At 36.2% G+C, this 16,573-nt stretch overlaps 1 protein-coding gene across 21 annotated transcripts in view; it reads right to left on the bottom strand.

Annotated features, from left to right (window-relative positions):
* Positions 1-16,573, bottom strand: part of BAZ2B (bromodomain adjacent to zinc finger domain 2B) — a 382,320-nt gene that overhangs the window by 313,217 nt on the left and 52,530 nt on the right. For 19 of the 21 annotated variants that reach the window (XM_060302369.1, XM_060302379.1, XM_060302386.1 and 16 more), the window contains exon 3: positions 10,235-10,334. The exons of 1 other annotated variant lie outside the window; for it this stretch is intronic. The gene's annotated coding sequence lies outside the window, so the exon portion shown is untranslated. Of the gene's footprint in view, positions 1-10,234; positions 10,338-16,573 lie in introns of all 21 variants that reach the window. One more of the 21 variants, XM_060302371.1, reaches the window with a different exon arrangement.

Genomic DNA, 16,573 nt, shown 5'->3' with positions numbered 1-16,573 from the left:
CATTTTGAGTTACTTTGTACATATCATGCAAAGTATGGATGAAAATCCATTTCTGCCATATGGATATCCAATTTTGCCAGCTCTATCTACTGAAAAGACTATCCTTTTTCCATTAAGTTGATTCTGTACCTTTATCAAAAATCATTTGTCTTTCAGCTTTTGTATATCTATAAAAGACTTCACTTTCATGTTTCAAAGATTTTTGCTGGGTATAGGATTCTCGGTTAAAAGTATTTTCTTTATTTTAAAGATGCTGGTCTATGGTCTTCCTCTTTACATTGTTTCTGATGCTATATCTGCTTAAATTCTGATATTTGTTGCTCTGTAGTCATGTGTCTCTTTTCTTCAAACTGCTCTCGAGATTTTCTCTTTATCACTGGTTTTGAACAATTTCGTGATGACCTACCTTATCATGTTTTAGATGTTTATTATTATTATTATTGTTATTATTATTATTACTTGGCCACTCTGCGCAGCATGTGGGATCTTAGTTCCCCAACCAGGGATTGAACCCATGCCCCCTGCATTGGAAGCTCAGAGTCTTAACCACTGGACCGCCAGGGAAGTTCCTAGATGTTTATTATTGAAATATAAATCACTTAATATAAATTTCACCCTTTTAAAGTATGCAAATCCATGTTTTTTAGTATATTCACAAGTTTGTGCAATCATCACTACTGTCTAATTCCAGATTTTCATCACCCTAAAAAGACATCCTATACCCATTAGCAGCCACTACCAATTCTCCTCTTCACCCAGTTCCTAGCAACCACCAATCGACTTGCTCTCTCTATGGATTTGCTTATTCTGGACATTACATATGTATGGAAACATACAACATGTGGTCTTTTGTGATTGGCTTCTTTCACATAGCATAATGTTTTTAAGGTTCACCTATATTGTAGCATGTATCAGTACTTCATTCCATTTTATTGTTGAATAATATTTCACTGTATGGATATACCACATTTTCTTTTTCCATTTGTCCACTAATGCACATTTGGATTGTTTCTACCTTTTGGCTATTATGAATAATACTGCTATAAACATTCATATACAGGTTTTGGTGAACCTATGTTTTCAGTTCCCTTGGGTATACACCTGGAGTGAAATTGCTAAGTCATATACTTTTAACTTTTTGAGGAACTGCCAAACTATTGTCCAGAGTAGCTGTAACGTGTGTATTCCCACCAGCAACATATGAGGGTTACAATTTCTCCACATCCTCACCATCATTTGCTGCTCTCTGTCTTTGATATTGTAACCATCCTTAATGGGTGTAAAGAGTGTAAAGTGCTTTCTGTTTACATTTCACCATAATTAATGATGTTGAGTATTCAAGATGGCATTTTCAACTAACCTCCTACACTACCTCTTTATAAAAAACTGTTTAAAAATTTTAACTAACAAATACCTGATAAGCATTTGACATTAGTGGTTTTTCAAAAATGTCATTTCTGTAAGATTTCTCCTATTAGACTATTTTTGAATTTGTTCAAATGTGTACATAATCTCAACTGTGCACAGTTGAGATAGATATTGTATACTTACTTTAAAAAAATATATAAAAGAGTTGGAAAGAATCGTAGCTTACAAGTTTTGTGTCACCTGGTCCCTCTCACCAAAACTTAAGGTAGTCTTTGCTTGGCATCTTATAAATGAAAACCATTTAGAATTGAATTTAAAACTGAAATAGATCTTAAAGGAAACCTGGATCAGCTGGCTTATATGATCTATTTTGTAATTACAAATAAAGTTCAGTGACTTCCAAAATCTTTCAGCTAATTAATGACATATCTATAACTAAAAGCTAGATATGTTGATCACTATAGTAGGGTTCTTTCTAATGGAATTCACTACAAATAAGCTCAAATAATAAAAGATGTAGCATGAAATAATGCAAAGGGCAGTGGACTGGCAAACAGAAGACCTGCCTGTATTTTATTACATTTGGTTGTTCCTAGAATCCTAATTTAACCTCTTTACTATATCTTCAACAAATAGAAAATTCTACTAGATAATCTCTAATGAATTCTTCCTCATCTAGAATTCTTTGGGAGTTAATGGAGTACAAAATAGCAAGAGTAACTGGACACGGGAGTTGACTTAAAAGAGTACAGAAACTTTAAACAATAAAACTTCAGTGGAATTTTCACTGTTACAAAATGGGAATGGAATCAGTAGTACATTCCATGAATAAGAATAGCACAGACTAACACAGACAGAAAAAGAACTCAACTACCACTACATGTTGCAATGTACTGATGAGTAAAAAGATAGGCATTTCCCAATTATACAGAATGATATACTGAGGCAGCCAGAATCAGAAGCTTGATTCCAAAGGTTCCACCTTAGCTTCTTTTGTCTGTAATATCTTCAGAGACTAAAACTGCCAGCATGAAATATAAAGAAGCAGCGGCACATGGTGGAAACCTACAAAATTTTGCATACTTGGAGTGGAAAAGGATGGAAAGATAGACTTGAATATAGCACATACATTCTAAGCATTGTAAACTGAGATCTCACACTAACTTAGACAGAAAACCCAAGACAAAAAACACATGACAGGTCAACTAATCCATACAAGACAAATGTCAATGGGTATTTCAAAATGAGGTAGAAATTTGCCTTCAAAGTTAATGCTTAGAGGGCTATTTCCCAGCAGTTGTTTTAAAGTAAAAATATACAGGGGTGGGCTTCCCTGGTGGCGCAGTGGTTGAGAGGCCGCCTGCCGATGCAGGGGACACGGGTTCGTGCCCCGGTCCGGGAAGATCCCACATGCTGCGGAGTGGCTGGGCCCGTGAGCCATGGCTGCTGAGCCTGCGCCTCCGGAGCCTGTGCTCCGCAACAGGAGAGGCCACAACAGTGAGAGGCCCGCGTACCGCAAAAAATAAATAAATAAATAAATATACATATATATATATATATATATATATATACACACACACACACATATATATATTTACACATACAGGGGTGCCTCTTCAATGCTGTGTATTAAAAAAATGTCAGATGGGGTTACATGAGAAGAAAGCGGGGGGCGGGGGGCGGGGGGGAGGGAGGGAGGGAGAAAGAGGAGACTGCTTTGAAAAGACACTGTGGCAAATGTAAAATAGCATACATTCTATAAATGGTTTCCTCTGAACAGAATGTAAACATACAGTTTTCATCTGCTTGGTTACTTCAAAGAATATGCAACAGGAGAGGCAAAGATAGAAATTAAAAAGACAAGATGGACTGAAAAACAATTCATCAATAGAAGGAATTACATAATGCAAAATAACAAATAAAATAATTAATATATGCATTATAGGCACACTAAAACAGAATAAAGATGTGAGAGTTTTGAAGATTTTTCAGAATGAAGAAAAATATATATAACATTGAAAAAGATTTAAAAGAAGATGGCTGATATGGAGTAAAAAAAAATATCCTACCTAAAAATTCATAGATATATCAGCCAGGGTTCATTTGGGACACAGATGGCATATTCAACTTGGGACAATCCAAGGGAGGTTAAGGTACAAAGATACTATTTATAAAAGTAAGAGTGAAGAGGAACCACAGGGGACAGTGCCATAACCCAAGGCTAACAGCAGAAGAACTTCCCCTTTCCTTATACCTGTAGGTTTAAGTAGAGGGGTTAGTGACTGTAATCAGAAGGAGGGAGTAGTGTAGAAAAGGCCACTTTCAGTGTACAGACCTAGATAGCCTGCTGTGCCCCCACAGGGAGCCAGGGAAAATAAATGCTTGTTACATACTCTTCCCTGCAGTATTCCTGAGGGTCTCCTCATTGGTAAAAACTGACCAGGTGCCAGAGGGTACACCCATATGATCCAAACAAATAAGCTTCCTATGGTAAAAAGCAAAGTATACTAAGGAGAAGAGTGGATCTGGAAAGGCAAATGGAAGACAGTCATAATACTGTTTACAGGAATAAAGAAAAGAAATGTAAATTTTTGTCTTTCAATCGAAGTCCATTCACAAGTATTGTAATTACTGATATGGTTGGATTTTATTTTCCATTTTGATATTTGCTTTCTAAATGTCTTTTTTGGTCCTCTGTTACTCCTTTAGGGTCTTTTACATAAAATAAGTATGTTTTCAATGTAACATTGTAATTCCTCTTTCGATTAAATTATTTGATTTTGTAAAGTTTCTTTTTAGTCATTGTTTTAGGGGTTAAAAAATGAATCTTTAACTTATGACAATCTATTTCAGATAAATAATTGACTTAATTCTATTATAACAAATGTGCTCCTATATGGTCCATATCAACCACCCTCGTTAGTAATCTTAATATTAATTATATTACTTTCATATACATGTCCAACAATAAAGTACTATAATTATTGCTTTAAATACTTTTGGTTTTTGAAGAAATAAGAAGACAAGGAAAAACATTATATGGTCTTTTGTATTTACCCACACATGTACCATTGCTAGTGCTCTTCATTCCTTCATGTGGCTATGAGTTATTGCTAAGTATCATTAAGTAATGATGAAGAATTTCATTAAGTAATGCTTGTAGTACAGATCTGCTAAGCAATAAAATCTTAGTTTTTGTTTTCTTAGAAGGAATGTTTTTCACTTTCATTACTGAAGGATAATTTTACTGCATATAGAATTCTTAGTTGTCAGTTCCCCTACCAGACTCAACTCCAGGACCCTGAATATGTCATTACATTGTCTTCTTGATGCTCTTCTTGTTTCTGATTAGAGAACTTAGCTATTAATCACATTGTTGCTCCCTTATTCATGATGAGTTTTTTTCCTATTGCTTCTTTCAAGAGTTTCTATTTGTCTTTGCCTTTCAACAGTTTCACTGTAAAGTATCCAGGTGTATCCCTTGTCTTTTTCATATTTGGAGTTTGTTGAGCTTCTTCAATCTCTAGTTTAATGTTCTTATCAAAATTGGGGGGTTTTCATTAATTATTTTTTCTGCCACTCCCAACACTTCCTCTCATTTTAGCATGTCCATTAAATGTATGTTGGGATACTTCATACTATCCTAAAGTTCTCTGAGATTCTTTTTTATCACTTTTCTTCAATTTGTCTCCCTATTCCTTGCATTGGGGTATTTCTAATAATTTTCAAGTTCATGGAGTCTTTCTTTTCACTACTGAGCCCATCTAGTGAATTTTTCATTCCAGTACTTTCCAGTATTTTTAAGCTCTAGAATTTCTATTTGGTTCTTTTTCTATAGATTGTATTTCTCTATTTAGATTCCTTTTTTGTTGAGTTGTTACTACTATGTTTTCCATTAGTTCTTTAAACTTAAGTTTTTTAAATATTAAAAACATATTTTTAATAGTTGCTTTGAGATCTTTGTCTGCTAAGTCTAACATTTGGACCCAGAGTTAGTTACTACTGACTATCTTATTTTCTGGTATGTGTCACTGTTTCTTTTTTTTTTTTTTTGCATGTCTAGTATTTTTGGAAACTACATTTTAGAGAGCATATAGCAACTCTGGATTCTGCTTTATTTTCCAGAAAGTTTTTGTCTCAGTAACTTGCCTGAACTTAAGTTGCAGAATCTGTCTATGTTACAGTGTGTATCACTGATGACTCTGCTTAAATTTTTAAAAAATTAATGTACTTTTTTGGGAGCAGTTTCGTTTTTTTTTTGCACTACGCGGGCCTCTCACTGTTGTGGCCTCTCCCACTGCGGAGCACAGGCTCCGGACGCACAGGCTCAGCAGCCATGGCTCATGTGCCCAGCTGCTCCGCGGCATGTGGGATCTTCCCGGACTGGGGCATGAACCCGTGTCCTCTGCATCAGCAGGCGGACTCTCAACCACTGTGCCACCAGGGAAGCCCCTCCCCCAAATTCTTATATGTTGTGTTTTCACTGTCTTTCACTTCAAAATATTTTCTAATTTCCCTTCTAATTTCTTTTTTGCTCTATAATTTATTTAGAAGTACGTTGTTGGGCATTCCCTGGTAGTCCAGTGGTTAGGACTCTGCACTTCCACTGCAGGCGGCACAGGTTCAATCTCTGGTCAGGGAACTTTATATCCCACATAGCTGCGCTGCCAAAAGAAAAGGAAAAAAGTATGTTGTTAAATTTCAAAGTACGTTGTTAAATTTCAAAATACTTTGTATTTTCCTATCTTATTGTTATTGACTTCTATTTTAATTGTGTTGGGTTAAGAGAATATATTCTATATAATTTCATTCCTTTCAAATTTGTTGATCTGTTTTTTTTTAATCATATGATCTATATGTGGGAATGTACCACGTGCACATGAAAAGAATATGTGTTCAGCAGTTTTTTTCGGTGTAGCATTCTAAATGCTTATATGTAGCATATAAGTTGATAAGTGTTATATCCTCTTCTTGTATTAATCCTTTTATCATTATATAGTGTCTTTCTTTATAGTCTTTACTTTAAAGTCTATTTTGTCTTATATGAGTATTGCAACTCCTGCTTTCTTGTCATTTCTGTTTGCCTGAAATATCTTTTTCCATACCTTTAGTTTCAAACTATGTGTGTCCTTTGCTCTAAGGTGGGTCTCTTGTAGGCAGCATATTGTAGGCTTTTGTTTTTTTATCCAGTCTGCCACTCTATGTCTTCTGATTGGAGCATTCAGTCCATTGATATTTAAGGTAATTATTGATACATATGTATTTACTGCCATTTCAGATCTTGTTTTCCAGTTGATTCTTTGTTTAGTCTTTGTTCTCAATTGCTTCTCGGCCTTTTGGCTAAGATCAAGTGTAGTCTTTGTTCTCTTCTTTTTCTTGTTGTTTTTCTTTTTATGGTTTGATGATTTCCTTTTATTTTATGCTTGTGTTCTCTTCTTTTTGGTTTTTGTGAATTTACTGTATATTTTTGATTTGTGATTGCCCTGTTTTTCAAGTATGTTAACCCCTCCCTATATCTGCTTGCTTTAGACTGATAGTCATGTATGTTTAGACACATTCTAAAAAAGAAAAAAGAATATGCATTATCTTACTCTCCTTCCCCACATTTTATGAGTTTGATGTCCCTGTTTACATCTTCATGTTTATCCTTTTGCTGTTCCTTTTATTTATCATTGCTTTCACAGTTTTTTTCTTTTTGATCTGTAGCCTGGTTAATTTAAGTGATTTACTTTCCAATTGTGATTTCCTCCTTCCTATATCTTTTTGCTTCTTTTCTATTTAGAGATGACCTTTCAATATTACTTTTAGGATAGGTTTAGTATTGCTGTATTCTTTTAGTTTTGGCTTGTCTGAGAAATTCTTTATTTCTCTTCGTATTCCAAATGATAATCTTGCTGGGTAGAGTATTCTAGGTTGCAGATTTTTCTCTTTCAAGACTTTGAATATATTTTGCCCCTCCCTTCTGGCCTGTAGTGTTTCTGTAGAGAAAACAGCTGATAGCCTTATGGGGGTTCTCTTGTAATTAACTCTTTTTTTCTTGCTGCCTTTAGAATTCTCTCTTTATCTTTAACTTTGCCATTTTTATTATACTATGTCTTGGTGTAGGTCTGTTAGGGTTCATCTTGTTTGGGACTCTCTGTGCTTCCTGTATCTGGATATTTGTTTCCTTCTTTAGGTGTAGGAAGTTTTCAGCCATAATTTCTTCATATACATTTTCAATCCCCTTTTCTCTTTCTGAAATCCCTGTTATGCATAGATTGGCCTGCTTTATATTATTCCATATGTCTCTTATATTGCTTTCATTTTTTTTTTTAATTTGGCTTTCCGTCAAATGGAAATTTTCTGTCTGGAAATGGGGTAATTTCCATTATTCTATCTTCCATGTCACTTATTCTTTCTTCTGCATTATTCGTTCTGCTATTCATTGCCTTGAGCTCAGCTTTCGTCTTGGCAAATGAATTTTCTAATTGTTCTTGGCTCCTCCTTATAGTTTCTAGTCCCTTTTTACAGTAAACTGCATTTCTGTTGATAGCCTTTCTTAATTCCTTCAGTATTTTCATTACCTCCTTTTTGAACTCAGTGTCTGTTAGACTGAAGAGGTCTGTTTCATTGTTTATTCCTTCAGGGGAATTTTCTTGGTCTTTTAACTGAGAGTGGTTCCTCTGCTTCTTCATTTTGCTTATATTTCTCTTACTCTGTGAGTTTAGGACAAACAAATTATCTACTGTAGTGTTGGAGGGCTATTTACATGCGGGAGCATGTCTGCATAGCTTATGTGGGTTTAATATTTTTTTGGTGTGAGTGCTGTTTTTGGTTTGGATGCTTGCCATCTCTTTCCTCAGCCTGTGCTGGCCATTATCCCCTTGATAAGGGGTGTGCGGATGCACGGCCCACACACACGTTCCCAGGAAGGCGGGGGCAGCGGGTGGCTCCTGGTCGTGGGTCCCTTGGCGAAGGCAGCTGGCTGCACATACTCCCAGGAAGGTGGGGGCAGTGGTTGGTGCCAGGTCAGAGCACCCTTAGAAGCGGCATGGATCACATGCACCCCAGGGGAGGCAGGGGCAGTGGTTGGTGCAGGGTTGCGGGACACTTGGTGTTGGTGGGCTGCACAAGCTTCTGGGAAGGTGGAGGCGGTGACCTGCACCTGTTCACAGGAACCTCCACAGAGGCTGCAGTCCGCACTGCCTCTGGAGTCTGAGATGGCAGCGACGGCTCACGCCTGCCCCCACTCATGTAGACGGTGCCCTGCCACTTGAGAGCACAAGGAGAAAGAAACTCTTATGGCAAGCACACCCTTCTCCTTCTGGGAAGGAGATCTTCTTCCCAGATTCCCTCAGATGTGGTGCACCACACCCTAGCCCCCTCAGGCTGTCTTCACACAGCCAATCCCAGTCCTCTTCCCAGTGTCTGACCTCCGAAGCCCGAACCTCAATACCCAGCCTCCACCAGCCCCAAAGGACAAGCATCTCAGCCTGGGAAATGCCAGTTGGCACCGCTAATCTGTGCAGGTCTCTCTCAGCTTTGCCCTCCACAAACCTGTTGCTGTGCTCTCCTCCAAGGCTCCAAATCTCCCCCTCTGTCCTGGCTGATCTCCCGGCCAGTGAGGAGACTTCCCCGTGTGTGGAAACTTTTCCTCTTTCACAGCTCCCTTCCAGGGGAACAGATTCCATCCCAATTCCTTTTTTGCTCTTTTCTTTCTTTTTTCTTTTGTCCTACCTGGTTACATGGAGATTTTCTTGCCCTTTTGGAGGTCTGAGGTCTTCTGCCAGCATTCAGTAGCTGTGCTGTGAGAGTCATTCCACATGTAGATGTATTTTTGATGTATCTTGTGGGAAAAAGGTGAGCCCCACATCCTACTCCTCTGCTATCTTGATCCATTTCCCCTGAAATGTCCTTTTAACATTATGAAATATCCCTCTTTATCTCTGATAATACCCTCTATCTTGAAAGCTATTTTATCTGATATTAATATAGTTATTCCTTGCTTTTAATGCTTATTGTTTGCCTGGTATAGTTTTGTCCATTCATTTACTTTCATCATACCTGTGTGTTTTTATACCTAAAAGATAATTCCTGTACGCTGTATATAGTTTGGTCTTCCTTTTTTATCCACTCTGACAACATCTGCTTTTTAATTGCAGTGTTTAGACCTTTAATATTTAATATAATTACTGTTATCATCAGATCTCATTCAATATTTTATTATTCTTTCTATCTCTCTGCTGTTATTGCTGCTATTTCTTCTTTCTTATCTTTTAAAAATATAACAAATAATTTTTAATCTTACCTTTTAATATTTCTATCAACTTTTAAGACATATCTCTGTATTTTTTTTTTTTTTTTTCGGTACGCGGGCCTCTCACTGTTTTGGCCTCTCCCGTTGCGGAGCACAGGCTCCGGACGCACAGGCTCCGGACGCACAGGCTCAGCAGCCATGGCTCACAGGCCCAGCCGCTCCGCGGCATGTGGGATCTTCCCGGACCGGGGCATGAACCCGCGTCCCCTGCATCGGCAGGCAGACTCTCAACCACTGCGCCACCAGGGAAGCCCCCTCTGTATTTTTTTAGTATTTTATTTAAGAAAATATATCAGAATTCAACCAGAATACTGTACATTTTCATGCAAAATATAGACACCTCACAAGCATACAGTCCCTTTAACCACCTCCCCCCAACCACACTCTGAAATAGTTTTATATATTTCCTAGCAGCTTATTGATTTGTTTTATTATACACTTATGGATTACATCTGCATACATTGAAAACCGCAAAGAACAATGTTATAATTTTCTTTTAAACATCCACAGGTCTTTTTTAAAGAATTTAAGAGGATAAAAATAGTCTTCTATTTTTATCCAGATATTTACCATTTCTGATGCTCTTCATTTGCTCCTGAAGATCCAACTTTTCTGTTAATATTCTTTTTTCCTTTGAAGAACTTCCACTACCATTTCTTGTAGTACAGGTCTGCTGGAGACAAATTTCTCTTAGTTTTCCATTTATAAAATTGTGTTAAATTTGCCATCATTTCTGAAGGATATTTTCACTGGACACAGAATTTTGGGTTGACTGAAGTTTCAGTTTTAAAGTGTCCTGGCCACTATGATTTCTTCCGTTGTTTTTGTTTTCGTTTATGGCCACTGATTTCTGATGAAAAATCTGTTGGCATTTGAATCACTGTTCTTTTGTATGTAAAGCATCACTTTCCTCTGTCTGCTTTCAAGATTTTCTCTTTATCTTAGGGTTTCATTTTGTAATGTGTCTAGGCATAGTTTTCTTAGAATAGCCCTCATGGATTTAAACTGCACTGCAACACACCTCATCCCTTGATTTCCTGTTATATCCAATATATCAGTCCTCTAAGCCTAGTCCTTCCTATTATCTTTACTCATAACCTGTCCATGTTGGAATGACCAGAGCTGCTCACTTACAAGTTGATGTTTTATAATTCAACTGAGTCATCAGAGTTCCTGGAAAATACTTTAATTCTCCCAAAGGACCATTCCAAATAAAAAAAAATACATGAAGGAGAGATATGCACTAAGATAGAAAATACTTAGTAGCTACATAAGACATCAAAAACTAACCCCTTCTAGAAGATGCTACATTAAATCCTTTTTAAAATGAGTAGTATAATATCTTTTAAATAAGTTCAGAGGTAAAAGTTCCAATTTTAAAAAGAAGAGAACAAATCAGATAGGATAGTTAGAACTTATGGGGTGATTTCACCAATAAGACAAAAGAAAAAATTGTCTAGTCTTCCTGAAGTCATCAGAGGCCTGCTCAACAGGTGAACATGAATGTTTTCTGCTCAGAGATACTCAGGATATTGGTCAAACTAAAAGAAACAAAGGATTCACATATTCTTAGTAAAGAATATATTTATATCACTAAGATCAAAGACTGGATATGCTTATGCTAATTGCCTTTCACCATGTATTTTCTTCACTAACAGCCACTTCTCATGGATATAGTTTGTAATTATATCAATAAATTCTTTTATAAAACAACAAATCCCAATTGCATGCAATATTGTTCAACTCCTCTTAGAATGGTTCACTTGGGAAATATACAATTATATAATCATTCTGTCAGACCTCAGAGTGACCTGAAAATTCTTCACATCACACTCATCCCACAAACCCTTTGTCTTTTGCCTTTTTTAAAAAATATATCATTATCATGTTATAGTGAAATTACTATTTAATTTTCCATAAATAAACATTCTAAACTTTTGTATATGATATAAGAATAGTTATCCGGTTGACAGGAAAATAGTAATAGTAATTTTGCTCAAAAATATGAGCGCTCGTAGTCAAACAATGGGATTTATGGTACACACTTCAAAAATGCTGAAGATCAAAGGGTATAACAACTGTGGATACACTTAAGGATTATCATTTAGTTAATTTATATTATTCTACCAGTTTAATACACAAATTGTAACCTTCTAATTGCTAGTTCCAAAGACTCACATTGTACATAAAGAATCTTCAACAGCTGTCAAAATTGTCTACTTTTTCTTTCCTATAAATGTGTCAATTGGGAAGGATAAACACAAAAAGAACTATATGACTTTCATTAAAATAGGAAAAATAGAAATTAGACAACACTTCCTCCTGTACAGCATCCTGGGTCCCTAGAATCCTCGTGGAAATACACAGTTGCCAGTGATACTAACCAAACAGAATGAAGGTTTTTTGCAGGGATATGCAGCACCTACTTTATACTCCTGATAGGAGGGGAGTGTTATAGCTTCCTGACTTCTCCCACTGCTTGAGATTCTAGAAAGTGTTTGCCAGCTAACCTGATATATGTATACAATGTACACCTAGCATGGGGGAATTTACTGAGAGGTAGGTGAGTATAGGTCAAATCCCAAGCTTCCCTGAGCATTTGTCCAGAACTAAGCCGCAGACTTCCTTGAAGGCTCCTTCAACATATGTACAACCACACTTGTATTGGGAAGGTTCTTATACTGAACATGGTCTAAGGACCACAGTTACAGATCCATTTCTCCACAGTCTACTCCTTGATCCTTGATGAGTTATTTAGCCAGTAGCCATGAGGTATATATTTTTGTGTATTTTGTAACTGAGGACCATAGATCCCCAGACATATATAGGTGTGATTTTACGGAACACAATCTGTTCTTTTTGAGCATTATCATGGACTTACGGCTTTTTACAGATTCAACTAGTTCTAGTTATTATAATCATGGTCTTCTTTTTCAAATTTAAATTATCAAAATTCAGCCAATAAAAGGTCTTTGAAACTGGCATCTTTGTCAGTACTTCTAAACATCTTGGAAAGTATTCTTGCTATCTCACAACAATAATATATTCCAGACCAGTCTTATTTATTCTGGCTGCAAACATGAATGCAGTGTTCTCCAAACAATTCTGGCTCATTTTACTTGACAATAGTATCTGCAGAAGGCCAACAAACAAGATATTTAAGCTCAGAGAGCCTTAGTTTCCTCTCTACAATGAGTATTTTAGAACACACTGAGCATTCTGATAATGTTTTCTAAATACCATTACCCATTATACAGAATAAGGGCTCCTTGGAGAAATGGCTCATTTTAAGTCTGGGTAAAGAAATGAACAAGACAGGCATAGAGTATCTTGTAACCGAAAGAAAATAAGTACTTAAAAAAATGAGCTACCTTGGGCTTCCCTGGTGGCGCAGTGGTTGAGAATCTGCCTGCCAATGCAGGGGACACGGGTTCAAGCCCTGGTCTGGGAAAATCCCACATGCCGCGGAGCAACTGGGCCCGTGAGCCACAACTACTGAGCCTGCGCGTCTGGAGCCTGTGCTCCACGACAAGAGAGGACTCGACAGTGAGAGGCCCGCACACCGCGATGAAAAGTAGTCCCCATGCACTGCAACTAGAGAAAGCCCACGCACAGAAACGAAGACCCAACACAGCCAAAAATAAATAAATAAATTTTTTAAAAAAATGAGCTACCTAGAAAAAAATTTAACAACAGAACTGCAAGACTTGTACACTTGAAACTATAAAACATTGCTGAAAGAAATTAAGATCTAAACAAATGGAAAGATAGCCTATGTTCACAAACTGAAATGCTTACCATTATTAAAATGGCAATATTCCCCAAAGTGATGAAGTGATTCAGCACAATCGCCATCCAAATCCTAGCTGCTTTTTTTTCCTCCCAGAAATCAACAAGCTGATCCTAATATTCATATGGGACCCAGGAAAACCAAAACAATCTTGTAAAGAAAGAACAAGGTTGAAAGACTCACACTTCTCAATTTTGAAACTTACTACAAAGCAAGAGTAATCAAGAAAGTGTGGTATTGGCCTAAGGACAGACTTATACATCAATGAAAAGGAATTGAGAGTCCAAAATTAAACGCTTATATCTACGGTAAATTGATTTTTTACAAGAGTACCAAGAGAATTAAATGGGGAAAGAAGAACATTTTTAACAAATGGTGTTAAGGAAACTGGATACCCACATGCAAAAGACTTAGTTGGACCTCTACCTCACACTATAAACAAAAATTAAACATGGTCTCAAAATGGATCAAACTCAAACTGGATCACAGACCTAAATATAATAGTTAAAACTATAAAACTCCTAGAAGAAAACATAGGAGTATATCTTCATTATATTGGGTTAGGCAACAATTTCTTAGATACAACACCAAAAAGGCAAAAGCAACTAAAAAAATGGATTAATTGGACCTTATTAAAATAAAAATCTTTTGTGCTTCAAAGAACACAAGTAAGAAAGTGAAAAGACAACTCACAAAATGGGATAAAACAATTGCAAATTATATATCTAACAAGGGACTTTTATCCAGAATATATAAAAAACTTACCATTCCAAAAAATAAAAATAAAAAATGGGCAAAGAATCTAAATAGACATTTCTCCAAATAAGAAATGCAAATGGCCAATAAACACATGAAAAGATGCTCAATATCATAAGTTATTAGGGAAATGCAAATAAAAACCAATAAGATACCACGTCACACTCACTAGGATAGCAAATGAAAATGATAGACAGTAACAAGTATCAGTGAAGATGCAGAGAAATTGGAACCCTGATATCAACACGTTGCCGGTGGGAAGGTAAAATGGTGTAGCTGCTTTCAAAACAGTTTGGCAGTTCATCAAAATGCTAAACATAGAACTACCACGTGATCCAGAAATTCCACTCTCCATACTCAAGAGAATTAAAAACACATACTCAGGGACTTCCCTGGTGGCACAGCGGTTAAGAATCCGCCTGCCAACGTAGCGGACATGGGATCGATCCCTGGTCCGGGAAGATCCCACATGCCCTGGAGTAACTAAGCCTGTGTACCACAACTACTGAGACTGCACTCTACAGCCTGCGAGCCACAACTACTGAAGCCCACGTGCCTACAGCCCGTGCTCTGCAATGAGAAGCCACCGCAATGAGAAGCCCGCGCATCGCAACGAAGAGTAGCCCCGGCTTGCCACAACTAGAGAAAGCCCACGCGCAGCAACGAAGACCCAACACAGCCAATAAACAAACAAATAAATAAATAAATGTTCTTTAAAAAAAAAAAAACTATTCGTAACGGGCAAGAAGTGAAAACAACCTATGTCCATCAACTGATGAACTGATTAACAAAATGGGGTACATCTGTACACTGGGATATTAATTGGTAATAAAAAAGAATGGCTGGCATACCAGTACATGCTTCAACAAGGATAAACCTTGAAATCATTATGTTGAGTGAGAGAAACCAGTAAAAAAAAAAAAAAAAAAAAAAAAAATCCACATTTTTGTGATTACTTTTATATGCAGTGTCTAGAACAGGCAAATTCATAGAGACTAAATTAGTGGTTGCCTAGGACTGGGATGGTAGGGGTGGGGAGAAGAGCAGGAATTGAGAATGACTGCTAATGTCATTTTGGAGTTTGAAAATATTCTAAAATTAGACAGTAGTGATGGTTGTGCAACGCTGTGAATATATCAAAAACCACTAAGCTGTACAACTTAAGTGGGTCGATTTTATGGTATGTGAAATGTATTTCAATAAAGCTATGAAAAAATGCATAATCTGAATTTAATGAGAAAACAATAAGGCAAACCCAATTTTAAAGAAATTCTATAGACTATTGGACTACACTTCAAAAATGTCACTTTCATAAAAGACAAAAGCTAAGGAAGTATTCCAGATTAGACTAACAAGACATGACAATTAATGACAATACATGAGAAAAATAATTGTTATAAGGAACAGCTGAGATAAAAGTGACAAATTCTGAAAGAGGACTGCATATTATTAGATACTAGTAGTCTATCAATTGTGAATTTCCTGATTTTTATAATTATACTATAGTAATGTAACAGAATATCCTTGTTTTTATCAGATACATGTTAAAGTAAAGGTATGGGGTCATGATGCCTGCAACTATTATTAAACAGATGATAATAATAATAGTAATAATGTATCTGTTATAGAAAGAGAGAGAAAGCAAATGTGGAAAATGTTAATAGTTATGAATTGAGGTGAAAAGTATAAAAGAAAATTCTTCTATAAGTTTGAAAGTTGGGCTTTTTATTTTTCAAAAAACTTATTTTTGAAAAATAAATGTTTTTCTATAATCAATTTTATCAATAGTTTATTTTATTATCATGAACTATTGATTTAAAACATTTTAATAGTCAGTTTTATCAATAGTTTATTATCATGGTTAGAAAAGATTTATCCACTCCTAGGTAATAAAGAAATTAATCCATGTTTTCTTCTAGTAACTATATGGTTTCACTTTGTACATTTCCATTTTTCACAGTTCAATTTGGAATTTATTCTGGTGTATGGTTGAGAAACATTTCACTTACAGCTGTTCCTTTATGTGTATATCTAGTTTATCCCAACAATATTTGTTTAAAAGTCCTTCTTTTCCCCACTGATTTTAAATGCTATTTTAACAAATTGGGTCTAGTTATAGATTTTCTATTGCATTAGCGAGCTGAAACCATTGTTTAAATTATAGTAGCTGTACTGTATGTTCTATTGTCTTAAAAAAAATTTTTTGGTTGAAATATAGTTGATTTACAATGTTGTATTAGTTTCAGGTTACAGCGAAGTGATTCAGTTATACATATATATATATATATATATTTGTTTTTTAGATTCTTTTCCACTCTAGGTTATTACAAGACACTTAGTTCCCTGTGCTATACAGTAGGTCC

Source organism: Globicephala melas, chromosome 7, assembly GCF_963455315.2.
Source record: "Globicephala melas chromosome 7, mGloMel1.2, whole genome shotgun sequence".
Lineage (NCBI taxonomy): Eukaryota > Metazoa > Chordata > Mammalia > Artiodactyla > Delphinidae > Globicephala > Globicephala melas.
The sequence above is the reverse complement of the archived record's forward strand: the minus strand, read 5'-3'. Positions and strand labels throughout refer to the sequence as shown.